The sequence below is a fragment of the Pinus tabuliformis genome, chromosome 1_2, assembly GCF_031772625.1.
Source record: "Pinus tabuliformis cultivar Carrire ecotype Pingquan chromosome 1_2, CPIR1, whole genome shotgun sequence".
Taxonomy (NCBI): domain Eukaryota; kingdom Viridiplantae; phylum Streptophyta; class Pinopsida; order Pinales; family Pinaceae; genus Pinus; species Pinus tabuliformis.
In genome coordinates this window covers 934,684,118-934,702,593 of record NC_142298.1, presented here as the reverse complement: position 1 = coordinate 934,702,593, position 18,476 = coordinate 934,684,118, and the positions used below count along the sequence as shown (strand labels likewise).

The 18,476-nt window shown below is 38.2% G+C and overlaps 1 protein-coding gene across 4 annotated transcripts in view; it reads left to right on the top strand.

Moving 5' to 3' along the window:
* The window catches only part of LOC149209011 (uncharacterized), a 392,284-nt gene that overhangs the window by 98,346 nt on the left and 275,462 nt on the right, over nucleotides 1-18,476 (top strand). The gene's annotated exons all lie outside the window — the stretch shown is intronic.

Sequence of the window (18,476 nt, the reverse complement as noted above, 5' to 3'; positions counted from 1 at the left end):
GAGCAATAGCAAGGTTACAAGCCCAAAATACAAAAACTAATATTGCTACTGTAGAGCAATAACAAGGTTACTTATATGGTTACTCAAAATATTTATATTGTTACTTATTTGATCAAGGAGCAAGGTTACTAACAATTATTGTTCATAGATAGGGATTCAAGTTCAATAGTTTGGAAATTAATTTAATGTTGATGAAAATGAAATGAAAAATTTAAAAGATAATTTGAGAGTATGCTATTGAGCCTATAACTTATAATAACCCAAGAGCCACTATAACTTATTATAAGGTTAAGTAACCAAACAATAGGTATAGAAAATATGTAGGATTAACCAAATTAGTGTTGGAAAAACTGAGAGGGGGGTGAATCAATATTTCTTATCTATTAACAATTATTAAATTTTCAAAGCATTAAAAATAAGCATAAAACATCAACGCATCAAAGAACAATGCACCAGAAACTTTTAGGTGGAAACCATTCTGGGAGAAGAACCACCAAACGCTTTTCTAATAATTTTATGAGTACATCATATGCTTCAGCTCCAACTGAAGGGGAAGTTCCAACTCCCTAGTACTCTAGAAAACATTCAATTTTCCACATCCAACTGGAAGGATGCTCCAATGCCTTGGTTTTATTAGTTGCTACCTAAGTTAACGGAAACGTCCCTCCCAAATGCCAGAAATGCCGTTCGGCGTTTCGGAAACGGAAACGGGTACAATACGGCACGGAAACGACATGGAAACGACACGGAAACGTTACAATTTTTTGGAAATGTAGGATCCTAATTCTGAAGCATTTCCATTTTTTTGGAAACGCGGGATCCTAATTCTGAAGCATTTCCATTTTTTTGGAAAAGCAGGATCCTAATTTTGAAACATTTCGGGCATTTTTAAGGGTTTTGATTGTTTCTAGAGTGTCTTGATTTGGATATGACGTTGAATGTCATGTCTCATATGATTTTGTTTGATGAAGAGGCACCAATAATTGCATGTTCAAGTGGACATGGCAGTGATGCTCCCACACATGGAGAGGATCCAAATGATGATGTGAATCTTAATTACGTGGATGAAAACATATTTGATGATATGTAAATGTAATTTATGATGATGTTTTAAACTTTTGAACAATGGACATCGAATACCATAATATGTCATATGATAGTAAACTGCAAGTCATAGTTCAATTTTGTAATTTGTACTATGTAGTGTGCATTTATGTTAATTTTAGGCAAAATGGTATGTTCTATGCTTTAGAGAAATTTTACTTTAATTTCGTTAATAGCCCAGTGTCAATATTCATATTAGCAATCACATCAACATGATAGTAATATGCAGATAGAACATAAATATAAACAGTAGAAGACAAGCCAAGACAAGAGGACATAAGATGTGACACCAGCTAGGGACAAACCCCAATGTGGGGAAACCCTTGATCAAATCTTCTTGTAGTCTTCAATGGTTCAGCAAAGAGAGATTGTACAATTTACAAATCTGATATTTTGTAACAGCAGTAAAAGAGCCCTAACCAGAAAAGACAACGCTGGTCAACAGGGCAGATTTGACCGTCAACAATTTGGTCAACTTCAGTCAAATTTGGCCTCCAAATAGCAAGATGAATCAACCCTCAAAACAACCCAAAACAGTGTAGTCAAACTTGGTCAAACAGCCAACCTTGCGGTCAACCCTAGCTGCAGTCAACGCTGGTCAAAGTCAATGTTTGACCTTGATTTCTGTGCCTAGAAATGCGGCTTGCCCAAACAGAAATATCTCACCCAAAAACGCAGTCAAACATGTCAACGTTGCTGGTCAATGCATGGTCAAACTATCCAAAAATTCGGTCTCCTGAAATTTCGGCCTCCTAAAATTTTGCTCTCCTGAAATTTCGTCCTCCTGAAATTTTAGACGTGTGGAGAGAGAGAGAAGCCCAGAAATCTGCACCCATTCAATGAGGAGAGAGAGAGAGAAGTGTGAAGATGAGTGTGTCCAAATGAGGCTAAGGCATCATGTATTTATAGTAAACATTGAGGATGAATAGACGTGATTGTTGGGCTTCTGAGCCTACATAAGTTTGCTGGCCGACCTTGACAATTTGTCCATAATCAAAATAAATTCATAACTTCATTTGTACATGTTGGAATCAAATGATATCTAGATCAATCCTACACCTCCCGGAGAGAGGAATCCAAGAAAAATATCAACTGCCATAAATAAGATGACCCATGTGGAGTTTAGCCCTAGTTTCCAATTTTAACACTCCCTCTCAACTAGGGAGAACTCCGTCTGCTAATCCATCTGCCAATCTGTACTATCTCTGCCATCAATGCACTGCTCTGCTGAACTATGAAGAAGAAGAAGTGATCGAGAATATATCAGACCATTCTCTACTGCCCTGAAGTCAGTCCCAAATAAAAGAGAGTGTCTCATACCACTCTTACTGACCCAAAGTCAGTTCCAATCAAAAGAGAGTGTCTCATATCACTCTTATTGACCCAAAGTTAGTTCCATTGATCGCAGATCAATATCAATCATCCTAGCATAGGGAGTATGGTAGTACACAATGCGTCCATCGGTAGTACTATGGTCCCTATCCTCATTTCCCTACTCATTGGCTAGATGAGAGGTACTTCCCATGAGTCCCAGACTCCATGGGTAGGATGTTTTAGTAGGAGAAGGATGAGCCACTCATCCTGCCTACATGTCGCCAAGGGGTATCACACAGGAAGGTTGAACCACTCACCTAGTACACAACAAACCACTAGGGGAAGGCTGAACCACTCACCCTATGGTTGCTCATTGCTCCAAGAAGTAACCCAAGCCCCCCGGAGCTCCCAGATCTCAATGTCCATATCATACATGACCCTCATAAGAGGGTCTCTCCATGACTCCTAGTCATTCTTGGAAGGCCAAAAAATTGAATTTCCCTAGGGGTTTTGTCAGAATATCGGCGACTTGCTCATTAGTTCCAATGTGATGGAGCCTTATTGCTCCTCGTTGTACCATATCCTGGATAAAGTGGTACCTTATATCTATATGCTTGGAGCGATCATGAAACATGGGATTCTCTGATAATCAGATCCCACTCTGGTTGTCGCAGAGGATCACAGTGGTATCGAGCACATGTCCAAACAGCTCACTTAAGAGCTTCCTCAACCAGACAGCGTCACAGGAGGCCATACTAGCAGCTATGTGTTCGGCCTTAGCGGTGCTCAAGGCAACCGATTTCTGCTTCTTGCTCATCCAGGATATCAAAGCAAAACCCAAAGAAAAACAACATCTAGAAGTGCTCTTGCGATCCACCACACTGCCAACCCAATCAACATCAGAATAACCATGCAACCTCACATCTTCGACAATGTATCTCAGTCCATGAGTGATTGTGCCTCGAAGATATCTCAAAAGATTCTTGGCACCAATCCAATGTATATGAGGAGGCTCAACCATATATTGGCTCAATGTGTTAACTACAAAACATATGTTCGGACGGGAGTTCACCAAGAACATCAATGCTCCTATGAGTTGATGATACTCATAAGCGTTTCCTAATTCAGGTCCAGCAACACTACCACATAACTTCTTAAAGTTAAGTTCCATCGGGGTAGTCACAGGCTTGCAGTGCACCATCCCAAATCTTTCTAATATCTTCACAACATATTTTCCTTGAGATAGGAAAATTTCATCTCGCTTTTGCCAGACCTCCAACCCTAGGAAGTAGTGCATCGGTCCTAGGTCTTTCATCTCAAATTCAGAAGCCAACTCCCTCTTACATTTGTGAATGAGAGGGTCTGCACTTGTCAGAAAGAGGTTGTCCACATAAAGTACCAGAATGAAAGGTTTATCATTTTCAACCTTAAAGTAAAGGTTCGGATCGGCTTCACTTCTAGTGAATTTCAACTTCATCAGATAGCTATTGATCTTCTCATACCAAGCCCAGAGTGCTTGCTTCAATCCATAGAGAACTTTCTTCAACCTGCATACATGAGATTCTCGGTCATGAACCTTAAACCCCTCGGGTTGTTCCACATAGACTTCCTTTTTGATCAAACCATGCAAGAAAGCGGTCTTGATATCCATTTGATGTAGGTTCCATCCTTGCGAGGCAACAAGGGCTATCATCGAGCAGATGGTGGTGTATCGGGCAACATGTGCAAATATTTCATCGTAATCTACACCTTCCTTTTGAGAGAAGCCTCGAGCAACAAAGCGAGCCTTGAACTTTTCTGCACTTTCATCAGCTCCATGCTTGATTTTGTAAAGCCATTTAGAGGTGACAACTGATTTGTCCTGGGGTCTGGGTACCACATCCCAGACATCATTCTTCATAATTGACTCGTATTCTTCATTCATAGCATCCTTCCATACTTGTTGCTTCACGACTTCTTCAAATGATGAAGGCTCATTTTGAATGATAGTGCTCATGACGGTCAAGTATCCTTGATACCTGTTCGGCTTCTTGCTTTCATGGAAGGTCCCCCTTGGTGCAATATGTTTCTTAGTATCTTCGAGAGTCTCCTTAAGCCATGAGGGTCTCCTCTTGGAGGAGGAGGGCTCTTGAGGAGGAGGATCAATAGGATCCATAGGTTCATCAACATCTAGCATTGTTTCATCTTCTTTTGCACCCTGTTTTCCAGTGTCAGCTTCTTTGTCCTTTCTTGGGATAGGAAGGTTGTTGATCTTCCTGAGGGCCATATCTTTGTCGAAGGTGACATCATCACTTATCTCAAATTCCCTTTGACTAGCCACATAAAATCTATATCCCTTAGAATTTTCACTATAGCCCACAAAGATTCCTTTTTTCCCAGATGCACCCAATTTGCTTCTATTCTGTTTCGGTACATGAAAATATATGGGGCTTCCAAAAATTCTAAAATGTGAGACATCAGGTTTCTTACTAGTGAACATTTCTTCGGGAGTCTTGGAGACTTGGAGTCCAATGCTTGATGAGGGCATCAGTTTTGAACATACACAACGGTATTTGCAGCTTTAGTCCATAGGAACTGCGGAAGCCCTTGATCATGAAGCATGACACGAACAACTTCTACAATAGTGCAATTCTTCCTTTCAGCCACACCATTCTGCTCTGGAGTGTATGGTGTTGTAGTCTCCCTCTTAATGCCAACTTCTCTGCAATAATCTTGGAAATCATTGGATTTGTACTCGGTCCCATTATCAGTCCTCAATATCTTGATTTTCTTCTCAGATTGGTTTTTGATAAAGGCTTTGAAGTGTCGGAACCAGGCGAGCACTTCATCCTTCTTCTTCAAGAAGTTGGTCCAGGTTTTGTGATAATAATCATCCGTAAAGGTGAGATAATATAAATATCCTCCCAAAGAGTTTACGGGCATCATACCAGATATGTCGGAGTGGATCAACTGTAATATGTCTGTGGTCTTGTTATTACTTGAGGGAATGGTCCCCTTGTAAGTTTTCCTTCGACACATCCTGGACATACACCTTCATGCTCTACTTTGAATTCGGGCATACCTGTCACCATCTATCTCACATCAGGTAGGGCCCTATAATGAAGATGGGCAAACCTCTGGTGCCATAGTTCAGATTGTAGAGATGTGTCGCAAGACATGGCTCCCAATGGACTTCCTCCAACTTGATACAAAGTGTCAACCCTAAACCCAAGAGTAAAAGCATATTTAAAATTTCTTTTCCAAACACGTACCTTTCCATCGATAAAAGCCACCTTGAATCCTTTGTCTTCCATTATCGAAATGGACACCAGGTTCTTCTTGAGATTGGTTACATATAGTACTTCTTGCAAATGAATAGTGTTACCTTGATTCAATTGAAGGATAACATTCCCTACTCCCTTCACATGATAGGTGGCATCGTCTCCAAGGATGATCTCCAAGTTTGTCTCCTTTTCTATCAATTTAGAGAGGGCTTCCTTGTATTCTTCATACTTGGAGTTCCTTGATCTCTTGGAGGGTCGACCATTTCCTTGATGTCCCGTATTCCTTTTGGCATGAGCGGAGAATGCAGTGGGGTTGCTTCTAATAGAAGGCATTTCTTACTCCACCATTCTTGTTTCTTCTTGAATGCATTTCAACATCAATTCTTCAAACCCTGGAATTCGATCATTGTTGAATATAGTGGTTTTAAATACATACCACTCAGGTGGGAGTCCTCCAAGGGTGGCGAGAGAAGTTCCCTGTCCGGAATGACTTCTTCAATCGAAAGTAGATCATTCTTGATCTCAATGATCCTTAAGAAGTAGGATTGAATATCTTCATCCTTGCACTTCTTAATAACTTTCAACTTATTCTTGAGAAATAGATTTTGATTAGCATTGCTAACCTTGAACATGCTGATCAACGTGTCGTAGATCTCCTTGGAGGTCTTCAATTCGGAGATGTAGGCCACTAGACGCTTGTCAATGAAATCCATGATAATCTTCTTTGCTTTGAATTCAACCCTATTGTACTTGGTCTTCGCAACAACTGGTGCATTTGAAGGAGGCTCAGGGATTTTACCCTGCACATAATCCATCACTTCTTGTTCTTCCAAGGTCAAATCAAGAGACATCTTCCATCCATGATACTCAGATTTATCATGGAGTTTGTTTTCAGCCGGGAAGTGAGATGAGGAAGCCATTGATTCTTTTGTCCTTGTCCAACTGTCTCTTTCACTCTTGCTTGGGTTTTGTCTTCACCTCAGCTTTGATACCATGTTAATTTTAGGCAAAATGGTATGTTCTATGCTTTAGAGAAATTTTACTTCAATTTCTTTAATAGCCCAATATCAATATTCAGATTAGCAATCAGATCAACATGATAGTAATATGCAAATAGAACATAAATATAAATAGTAGAAGACAAGCCAAGACAAGAGGACACTAGATGTGGCACCAGCCAGGGACAAACCCCAATGTGGAGAAACCCTTGATCAAATCTTCTTATAGTCTTCAATGGTTCAATAGAGAGAGATAGTACAATTTACAAATCTGATATTTTGTAACAACAGTAAAAGAGCCCTAACCAGAAAAGACAATGTTGGTCAACAGGGCAGATTTGACCCTCAACAATTTGGTCAACTTCAGTCAACTTCGGCTGCCAAACAACAAAATGAATCAGCCCTCAAAACAACCCAAAACAATCCTGTCAAACCTGGTCAAACATCCAACCGTAGTTGCAGGCAATGCTGGTCAAAATCAACGTTTGACCTTGATTTTTGTGCCCAGAAATGCGGCTGGCCCAGATAGAAATATCTCACCCAAAAATGCAGTCAAACATGTCAACGCTGCTGGTCAATGCATGGTCAAACTGTCCAAAAATTCAGTTTCCTGAAATTTCGCTCCTGAAATTTTAGACGCGTGGAGAGAGAGAGAGGCCCAGAAATCCGCACCCAATCAATGAGAGAGAGAGAAGTGTGAAGATGAGTGTGTCCAAATGAGGCTAAGGCATCATGTATTTATAGCAAACGTTGAGGATGAATAGACATGACTGTTGGGGTTCTGAGCCTACATAAGTTTGCTGATTGACCTTGACAATTTGTCCATAATCAAAATAAATTCATAACTGCATTTGTACATGTTTGAATCGGATGATCTCTAGATCAATCCTACACCTCTCGGAGAGAGGAATCCAAGAAAAATATCAGCGGTCATAAATAAGATGACCCATGTGGAGCTTAGCCCTAGTTGCCAATTTTAACAATTTAGCATTATTAATTTTGGTGATGATGTTGATGATTGAAATTGGAAACAAAAACTTGATGATATGTTGAATGTTATAATAATCTCTAATGATGATGACAATGTTTAAGTTGAATTGGTGATAATGATTTGTTTGTGTGGAATTCATGATGATGATTATGTATTTTTAAATATAGAATCTAGATTCTAAAAGATGAATGGTAATATGAGAGTTTTATTTTGTCATATATATATATGCCGTTTCCTTGCCGTATCCGTTTCAAACCCCGTTCCCGTATCCATTTCAATGCAACTTAGGTTGCCACTGATAGGAAGCTCCAACACCCTTGAAGCTCCAACTTGCCCTAGCACCTATGTCACATGGTTCGAGTTCAAATTCGAGTTCGACAACGATTAGGTTTGATTCGAATTCGAATTTTCCGATCAGGTTCGAATGAGGTTCGACGTTAGGTTCGACTATACATATTTTTCAATATATATATATATATATATATATATCTATATATGACAAAATAATAGAAGATTCAAAATCGATCCATAAACACATGAACACAAATTCTTATTAATAAACATACATGAATAATGTAATCATTCTAACATCTAGTTAAATGTAAACATACATAATAGTAGTTTGCAAAAAGAAATGACATAATTTTCAGCCTTCAAAATTTAAATGAATGTCAAATACTAGTAATCTTTTAAAAAATCACATAATCAAAATTTAAACATACACATCATTGTAGGACATCTTCAAATTTCAAAATTTTAAATATCATCAAAGTCATAATATCATCAAAGTCATCAACACATGGAATTCCATCATTTGGCTCATCTAGTGAGTCATCATCAATGCTAATATAATAAGGAAGTCATAAAGACCATTGCCAAATAGTTAAAATCCATAAAATTGTTCTAGGAAATTCAAAAAACATAGATAATCTATACTTATGGCCTACTAGACTCTAGTATGATCAAAAAGCTCTCAATCATCATGTGCATATGGCATAGTAAAGGCACTAGAATGGTGATCATCAAAGTCATCAATAGATGGAATTCCAACATTTGGATCATCTAGTGAGTCACCATCAGTGCTAATATCATCTTCTTCTGGCTCTAAATCAGCATCAAACCATGGCTCGGAGGAACTAGATGCATCTTTGGCCACACTACTCAAGGCCAACTTCAAATTACTGCGAACATAAACAAGGTCTTCCAACCTTGTAGACAATAATTTGTTTCTTTTCTTGGACTGGATATGGTTAAAGCTACTCCAGTTCCTTTCACAAGCAGAGGCACTTGATCCCTGGCTCAAAATACGAACTGCAAAACATTGCAATTCAGGAGTCTCTGATCCATAAAACTGCCACCATCTCCCTGGAGGAATATTGGGCCTATCTTGTACTGCACTAGACCTTGCAAATATTCCCTCTTCCAACCTGTATGCTCGGAGCTGCTCTCTAATTCTCCTGGATTCTTCTAGATCAGGGACCAACCGTTCAACTGCATCATAAAGGCCATTCATGACTTCTGCATCATTTTTTCTTTCTATCCCAAAGAGTCTAGGATCCAAATAACAAGCTGCTGCATGTAAAGAACTATGCAACATCTTCCATCTTTCATCAATCATCTCCCATATTTCAATGTACTCATTTTCCTCATTATTAAAAGATTTTGCAATGGCTTCTTTAGCACGATCCATGCCCTCATAAACAAAACCCATGGAAGGGGTATCACTATCAACCATGCGAAGCATATCAACAATTGGTTCACATACTTTTAAGACCTTCTGAGCATTGTCCCAAAAAGCATTCCCTAAAATCATGTAATGACTGTACTAAGTTAAAGAGTCATTACCGAAACTGTAAAGATTACTGAAACTGTGAAACTGTATTAATTGATTTGATGAAGTACTTACCTGGTCTGCTACGGATGTTGTGATGAGGATGCTTCAGAACTGCTCCAGCGTTCTCGTTACCGAATGACCAAATACCACCCAGCCAAACCGAATATACCTAGATACTCAATCCAGTATGCTTCTCAACCGATGCATACCGTTCCCCCGTGCCCAGAAACTTCAAAACAAGCAAGGCTCAATAGTTCCGAATTATAACCAGTATGTATAAATTTCCTCTCCTTCCTCCTCCAACAGCAACCGAATCAGTTTTTCCCCCTTACAGCAAACACCATCTCAGGCAAAGAACCCCCCTTTGAAATCCTCCTTCCTCCCTTTAAATAGCAGAGGTTCCTCTGTGATAATTGAGTTTGTATAAAGTTCTTCTATGAGACCTTTCTTCAAGTTGTATGAAAACTCCTGTAGGTGTTTTCTTAATAGTTATTACTTCAGAAAATATATATATACAGTGGGCAAATAACAGTCAAATGAGGCCTCTAAAGAGTCACATATAATATCTTCCTTACTCAAAATCACCCCAGCTGTTATACATAAATTAGCCATATTATTATCACAATACCACAGTAAAAGAGGTAGGATTCCCTCCTGTATATTCTCTTAATTTCTAATAAATTTCTGAGTTTGTGTGAAGGCTACAGTGATCCCTTTTTGCACATCAGTTATTATCTGTTAGCTGTAGGTGAACAGTTTTCCACTATATTTCCAGTTAAATGATAACAGAACCAGTCAATTGAGCTCAAGTAGGTTATATATACCATTCACAATTATTCAAACAAGGAATACACTACTATTAAACACCGTGTGATGAGGAACTAACTCAGAATTGCAACAGTCATTAACTCATTTATATTGAGGCATATAAATAACTGGTATAATGCATAGAACTTAAGTTCGGACCCTGGAATGTGCTCTGGCAAAAGATTTGGAAACAATAGTTCATTTGGCATGGATAGCAACTCCTTGATAGTGAATCAGCCAATAGGAAAGGATGCATACGCAACGTTCAGACCTAATTTAGCAATTCTTATAAGTGATGAATACAACCTGAGAAAAGGTTCCATGAGCATAAATTCAACCTAAAGGGCCAAGGTATTGAAAGAGTACTACCATTTAAACATAGAGCAATGTTCGGTGTATTATTGTTAAGGGAAATGTTGAGTACAAAATATGTTCCCCAAATGTGTTGCATACCATACTGTGAGCTAGGTATTTCAAATAGTTTATATATAGAAGAACACACCAAATAACGTTATTGTAAAAAGAAGAATTGAGATTTGTCTTTGCTAATGATTATCCATATGATGCATTTTGTTACCAAGTAAGACAATAACCCAGCTAGTTGTTACTGGAGCAAACACATACAGATCAATGACTGTTTGAAACATAATGATATGTGCTCGTAAGATCAAATATCAAGTGTCAGTTAGCAATCTAAAGTCATAAGTTTTATGCACAAACAATACACGAAAGGATGATTATATTTTAATAAGAAAGCCAATGACATGAATAGATTATGGCAAAGTATGTTATACTTTTGATAACATGTATGAAATATACATAAGCTATGTGTTTTTGAAAATATTAATGCACATGTTATAAATGCATGGACAAGTGTTTATGATTGCAGATCAAATCCGTTACCAAAATGACCACGTGATGACAGAAACTTCAGAACAATTAATGCTCAAAGAGATTCCATGATAGAGTATTAACCTTGATTCTACTGGGAGGGGTGGAGGTGTTGCCCACCGTTTATCCTCTAAAACCTGGGGTCATGGGAGGATTGTGCGAGTCACGCTCCCCTAGACGTGTGATGATGATTGCCGGATGCCTACTGGGAAATCAGGTCGATATAGTCGACGCTGCCATCCTTAGAGTTTATGCATGGTTAGGTCAGTATAGCTGACGCCATGGCATACTCCAGTAGATGACGGATAGGATGGAAGCGGAAGAGATTAGGAATGATAGGATGATTTTAGAATAGCTTGGGAACCTGGTTTGGGCAAGGCATGACCATTAAAATTAGAAATCTATCAACGTTCAAAATCACAAATTTTAAAGTGTCCTCACGATCATAAATGAAAATTCAATCACATAATACAATCCTTACATACCCTAAAGGAATTATCAATATACTTTATAAACCCTTAACTTCGGGACGAAGTTCTTTTGAAGGAGGGGTGTATGTAACAACCCATCTCAAATCACGAACAACATAGCAATATTAGCATGCATGTGAGGCATGCATATGATAGCTACATATGCATACATCATATACATTGCACTAGTATATATATATATATATATATATATCGACCATATATCGACTATTCATGGAGAATGTCTAAATATAAGATAAATGAATTAATTATCAAAGGTGTTAATTAAATACCTAATTCTCGTAAATAGAAGAAATATACACTCAGTAAGAAATATAGTTGAGTTTATTCATATGTTTACATATAACCCAAAATGTATACTAATAAAACTAAACCCATAAACCTTATGATTAAACTTGATATTTTATAAAACATAAAATAATATGTAATATTTAAAATCATCATGGTCTTATACTATTCAATAAATTAAAGTACCAACTGACATGATTAAAGTGACACCATTCGATGTTGTGAGGATCTGATTCAATTAAAGGCAAAGATCATGACAAAGCAATCACCGCCTAACAAAAATCTTATCCTTTCATAAAGGCGGTGAGCAGATGCGTAGAGAGGGAGGGACCTCTGCTATTTAAAGGGAGGAAGGAGGATTTCAAAGGGGGGGGTTCTTTGCCTGAGATGGTGTTTACTGTAAAGGGGAGTTTACTGTAAAGGGGAAAAACTGATTCGGTTGCTGTTGGAGGAGGAAGGAGAGGAAATTTATACATACTGGTTATAATTCGGAACTATTGAGCCTTGCTTGTTTTGAAGTTTCTGGGCACGGGGGAACGGTATGCATCGGTTGAGAAGCATACTGGATCGAGTATCTAGGTATATTCGGTTTGGCTGGGTGGTTTTTGGTCATTCGGTAACGAGAGCGCTGGAGCAGTTCTGAAGCATCCTCATCGCAACATCCGTAGCAGACCAGGTAAGTACTTCATCAAATCAATTAATACAGTTTCACAGTTTCAATAATCTTTACAGTTTCGGTAATGACTCTTTAACTTAGTACAGTCATTACAAATCACCTGTTCCAACTCCTTTCCTATAGCTTCCTTTGCAAGATGAGACTTTTCCCACTCATTGTTGCAAAAAACACCTCTTATACTCCCTTTTTCTTCAAATAGCCTTTTGATAGTAATATAATATGTGGCAAACCTGGTGTTACAAGGCTTGAGCAACTCTGTAGATGCATTATTCCTGTACAAGCTCAATGTGAGTTGATGGTTAAATATGAAGTGAGAAATTTGTTTTCCCCTCCGAACTGTCTCGTTAATCCATGGAAACTTTGCCAAGTCATGTAACAATAAGTCAAGACAATGGGCAACACAAGGTGTCCAATATATTTTTCTGTATTTATCCATGACCATTTTTCCTGCTCCAACACAATTTGAAGCACTATTAGTTATAACCTGGACCACATTTTCTTCTCCAACCTCGAGAATAGCTTCCTCTAAAATCTTGAAAATAAATTCAGAGGTCTTCTTATTCCCTGATGCATCAACTACTTTAAAAAAAAGTACCCCTTTAGGGCAAGAAACCAACACATTAATAAGAGGTCTATGATTCATATCTGACCAGCCATTTGATAAAATTGTGCACCCTGTTTCCTTCCAAGAGTCTTTGATCTTCTGCAAATTGTTTGTAACTCTTTCTTTTGACCTCTTCAAAATAGTGGTCCTTAAGGTCTCAGAACTAGGAGGGACATATCCTTTACCAAAACCTGCCATCATCTTACATGCGTTGATGAAGTAAGGGCTTCTTGCCACATTAAATGGAATTGCACATTCAAAAAACATATCACCTACAGCATCATCAACTTCTTGTTTCTGCATGGGCTTCCAAAGAGTATTTAATGTAGCTGTCCCACTTGATTTATTGATCTTTGACTGAGATGAACTCCCAACACCAACCGTGCTTGAAGAAAGTGCAGATAATGAATTGTAATTCATTGCAATTTCTGTTTGAACACGTTGTCTTTTGTTTTCATTCACTTTCTTAGCCTTTTGTATATTGTCATAATCTTTCTGAAGTGTCTCCTTGAGCTCTGCAGACACATTCTTGCAACCTTCAACGCCACCTCCTTTGCCATTAGTGACAGAAAGTAAGTGGTCCATGACTCTAGTTAAAGATCCAAAAAAATCATTATTACATAACTTGCATTTCAAATGCCTCCCATGAGGCCCATCCAATTTCTCCACATATTTCCATGCTTCTGCGGTTGACTTTGGAGGTGCCATGACAAATATGTCTACATTTTTGTTGGCAATGGCATATTAAGATTCGAATTTAAATAAATGATAAAATAATGAAATTCAAATATAAATAAAACTTGATATCTTGATTAAAAAGTAAGAAGTAAAAAAAATCTATTGAATCACGCCTATTGAGTCACAAATTATGAAATAATGATTTCTAATGCATGTCAAAAGGCTGTGACCTCTAGTTGTTTGTGTTGAGGCAGCGAAGGGGTTAGGACTTTTTAATATTCTCCAAAGGCTACAGCCTAGTATGATCTCATTTGTACACAGCCCTAATTCCTGCCATCTGTATGAGTGGGGTTCTTGAAACTTTCAACTTGAAGCCTTGAAAGTTGAAGGGAATAGAATTATAGAACTAATTTATAATCAAAGAAAATACTCTACAGATTGTGTGACATTTAGAAAATGAAAGGTTTCTGGTATAATGTAAAAATAAATACTGAATGCCACACTTAAAGATTTGGTTAACATATTGGTCTACAAAGAAAAAAGTTAAAAACTGAGTGACTATCGTTTGGAATGCACTTAAGCCTTATACTGTAATTTTGGGAGTTGGAATATTGTCACATTTAGTTTTTTATAACTAAAAAGGTTGAGTTTAGCTTTCCATAACTAATTGTCAATGATTTACCAACAACCAATTTCAGGCCATTTGGTACATCCCAATACATAGTGATAGAGTATCAACTGAAGACCCCTGAATTTATCCTGGAACAGATCCAAGGAACAGGACTTTTGTTGGACAATGTCAGTCTGCACTTGTCAATTGTTGAGGAAGTGTAGAGACCAGTGACAATGAAATTAAGAGAGGAAACTGAATAAATGAAAATGGGACAAATCTTTTGCATTCCTTCAAAACATCAACCTCAAGCTGGAAATCTTGCAAAAAGATGCAGAGAGATGATGCAAGTACCAGAGAGAAAATTTGAACACCTGAAGGCTGAAAGACGATACTCATACAAGTACTAGAGAGAAAGTTTGAACATCTGAAAGAAAAATTAAGCACAGACATGATGGAACATCTGCAGCATGCTCTATGGGCCATCCAGAAAGCAGGGCATCAAAACAATGCCATCCTCAGGCCACGTTGCATTTTTGAAGGCCAAAATTCTTTGTAAGGTGGGTAGGCAGGGAGATAGAGAATCTGCAGCATGCACCATGGGCTATCTATAAATCAGGGCATCAAAGCAGTGCCATCCTCATATAGGATCACAATTCTGAAGGCCAAATATCTTGGTCAGGTAGGTGGGTAGGGACTCCACAGCACTGTCACGGATCTGATGTATATATTTCACCATTATGGCTAGCCTCCAATATAGACATGATTGCTTTGATATCAAAATTTGCAATGATAAAATAAATGCAAACAATATATTTTTTTTGGTTGAAACTTTTTTACAAACAGCTTGCATCAACCAAAGCAATTAATGAAAACTTTCTGTTTGAAACTTTGACCTTAATTTCAATTTAGGGAGATGCATTAACAGGTGACGAGAGATGATGAGGACCATGGGAGATGGAAGCAATGTTCAGACTCAAAGAGAAGTAAACACCCTGTAGCAAAACTTGACAATACAATAATCTGATTGAAGTAAAGAGGAGATATATATTACTATTTAGTAATTTACACTGACACATGACCCGTGATAAAAAAAAAATATTAATATTCATAGATGAACTATGAGTCAGGACTCGGGAGTCAGAGCCTATCAACAGCATGCAATAGAGATACAAGGAAAACTGTAGACTTCTTAGAAGCCATCCCTATCAGACCAAAAAGAGGGTCAATTAATTCACTTTTTATTTTGAGTGTGGACACTTACAGCACACTTTGACAAAATCTGTTTTTCATAAATGTTTGCAGGAAACACTTTCTGAGTTCCAATTGACAAGAGGAACCACTTGGTGTTGTTGCCAAAGCAACCTTGAAATTCTTTTAAATAGTATACAGCAAAAGAAGTTAAAACACCTGAAGTTGTTCCTGAAATTCTTAATTTGAGGATGCAAACAAGACTGCAATAAAGACAATTAGAAGGCCACTTTTTTGTAACTGATTTTATTGTTACGCATCACACAATACAGATAAAGATAGATATCAATGATGACATCATTGATCATATGAGGATCAAAACTTTCCCACTAAACAAATTACACTAGTTGCCAAACAATAGCCAGATTCACTTATTCCTAGGTTCAACTGATATGATATGTAATCACGGATTCACGATTGAGAGATAAAGTTAGCAATATCATATATATCATCATTGGGACTCAGAACTATGCTTTCAGAACAGCATATTTTATCTTTTGACAGCTTGAGAATTTGACCTGTTCAAGTGTTAGCTGTGAATCTGTGATAATCCTGTCAAACCACCAGTCAATACATTTCTCCATCTACTGGAAGCCTGAAAACTGAGGATATGCCCCAAAAATATTTCTTGAAAGCACTGGCCTCAAAGGAAGCCATGGAGAATGTTTTGACCCTTAAAATACTAACGGGAAACTTAACCCAGCCGGCAGAGATTGAAAAAAAATTGTCAAATGATTATAAGAAGGTATTTAAGTCACAAGGTATGAACAAAAAATGTAGGATGGCCATGTGAACTTAATGTGGGCATGATCCCGGAGAAATTGAGTGACGTGCAACTTGCAAGTGAGAATGCGATCATTCATTGGCATTGGCTGAGCTGACCATATCCCTATTGGAGATGATAATCATCGAACGAGTTCAGAAAAGGGAGAAGCGTGACCGAGAGTCCGAGACAACCCAAAACGAGTTCAAAAAAAAGGGAGAAACGTGGGCAAAACTTGTAAACTTGTACACAGTCACACTGCAAGTTATATACATTTGTTCCGTCACCCGTGCATATATATATATATATATATATATATAGTAACAGGTTGTAAACTTGTACACAGTCACACTGCAAGACTCAAGTTATATACATTTGTTCCGTCACCCGTGGATTAATTAAAGGCAGCAATGGGCCAGCATATGCGGTACTGTGTACATACCTGTGTGAGGCTGTGTCAACGCCGAAGGCTAACGCTGGAAGGTGTCGGTAATGGGCACTGGGGCAGCAACTGCAAGACCACGTCACGATCCCGGCACTGGGCAGGCCGCAGCAAGACCACACTCACAGAATCACAGTCACGACTCACAGCAATGACAAATTGACAATCAAACCTGAAACCACTCGACAGCTTGTGCCAAATGCTTCCAGCACCGTGGTTTATAAAGAAAATCTTGGCGGGAAGCGATGAAGAAAACCAGTTTGTGACCCAAGGTTTTCTCATAAACAGGCAACTAAAACTGCCAAAAAAAAAAACCATCGAACCTAAAAAAAAACCCTTGAAATTCGCGTTAATCCGTTCAGGTTCGATTTTTTAGGTTCGATTTTTCAGGTTCGAATTTTTCAGGTTCGTTTAGGTTCAACTGGGTTCGGGTTCGTTCAGATTTGCCTTGAGGTTTGACTTTCAGGTTCGGCGAACCTGAACGAATTTCAAAATTTTTTACAGGTTCGCTGAATTTCGAACCTGAAGCTTTAGGTTCGCCGAACCCTGTGACATAGCCTAGCACCACCCTACCACCCTTGAAGTGTTTTTAGGGTTCAACTTGAAGATGAATTAATCACCTTCCTTGCACCATCCAACTACCTTGAAAATGATAATAAAATAAACCAACTATTGTGGGCTCCCGTACTAGGGACAATGACCCACTTACAAGAATATTCAATAAAACCTTTACTTCCAGACAAAACTACTGCAAACTGATATGACAATGAAAACTGGACTTACAGAATGATATGACACAGAAACCCTTACCACAAAATTACTTCTTCAACAATGACCAAGTAACCCTTACTGCTGATATGCACTTCAGATATAAGAGACTAGACTTCTTCAACTGCTGATGTAATTGAATAAAATACATGTACCTCTGATCTGCAAGATGTTCACTACTATAGTTGTACAATGAAGCCCAACTCTTTGTAGAAGTCCTTTATTGATGCCTTTGTCAAAGTTTCACTTGTCTTTTTACTGCTCCGTATACTGCCTTCTGTAAGTAGTTCCTTGAGAAGATGTTAGTCACTGTACTTCTGATCTACAAACTTTACTTCTTATTTTACAGTGTCTGGCAAGACACATATTAGAGGAAAAGAAAATACCTCAGTTTGATGCTTCTACGAAGGTATACCTGAGATGTCTGTCACTGCCACTCAACAACTTCTTTCAGCGAATAAATAGATGAGCATATCTCCTAGATCAAAGGTGCTTCATATACAGTTTTGCCACTGTTAGGGTTTCAACAATTTACTTAAGAAGATAACAACTGATCTTTACTTCAAAGAAATAGTTAGTCCTTGAATTAAAATGAAAACATTGTCCAGGGCATAGGAGTTTTAGAGTACACTACATAATTGTAGCGGATCCTTAGCCACAGGTGACAGGGGTATCTCAGATTTGCAATATTATGTATCCAAAT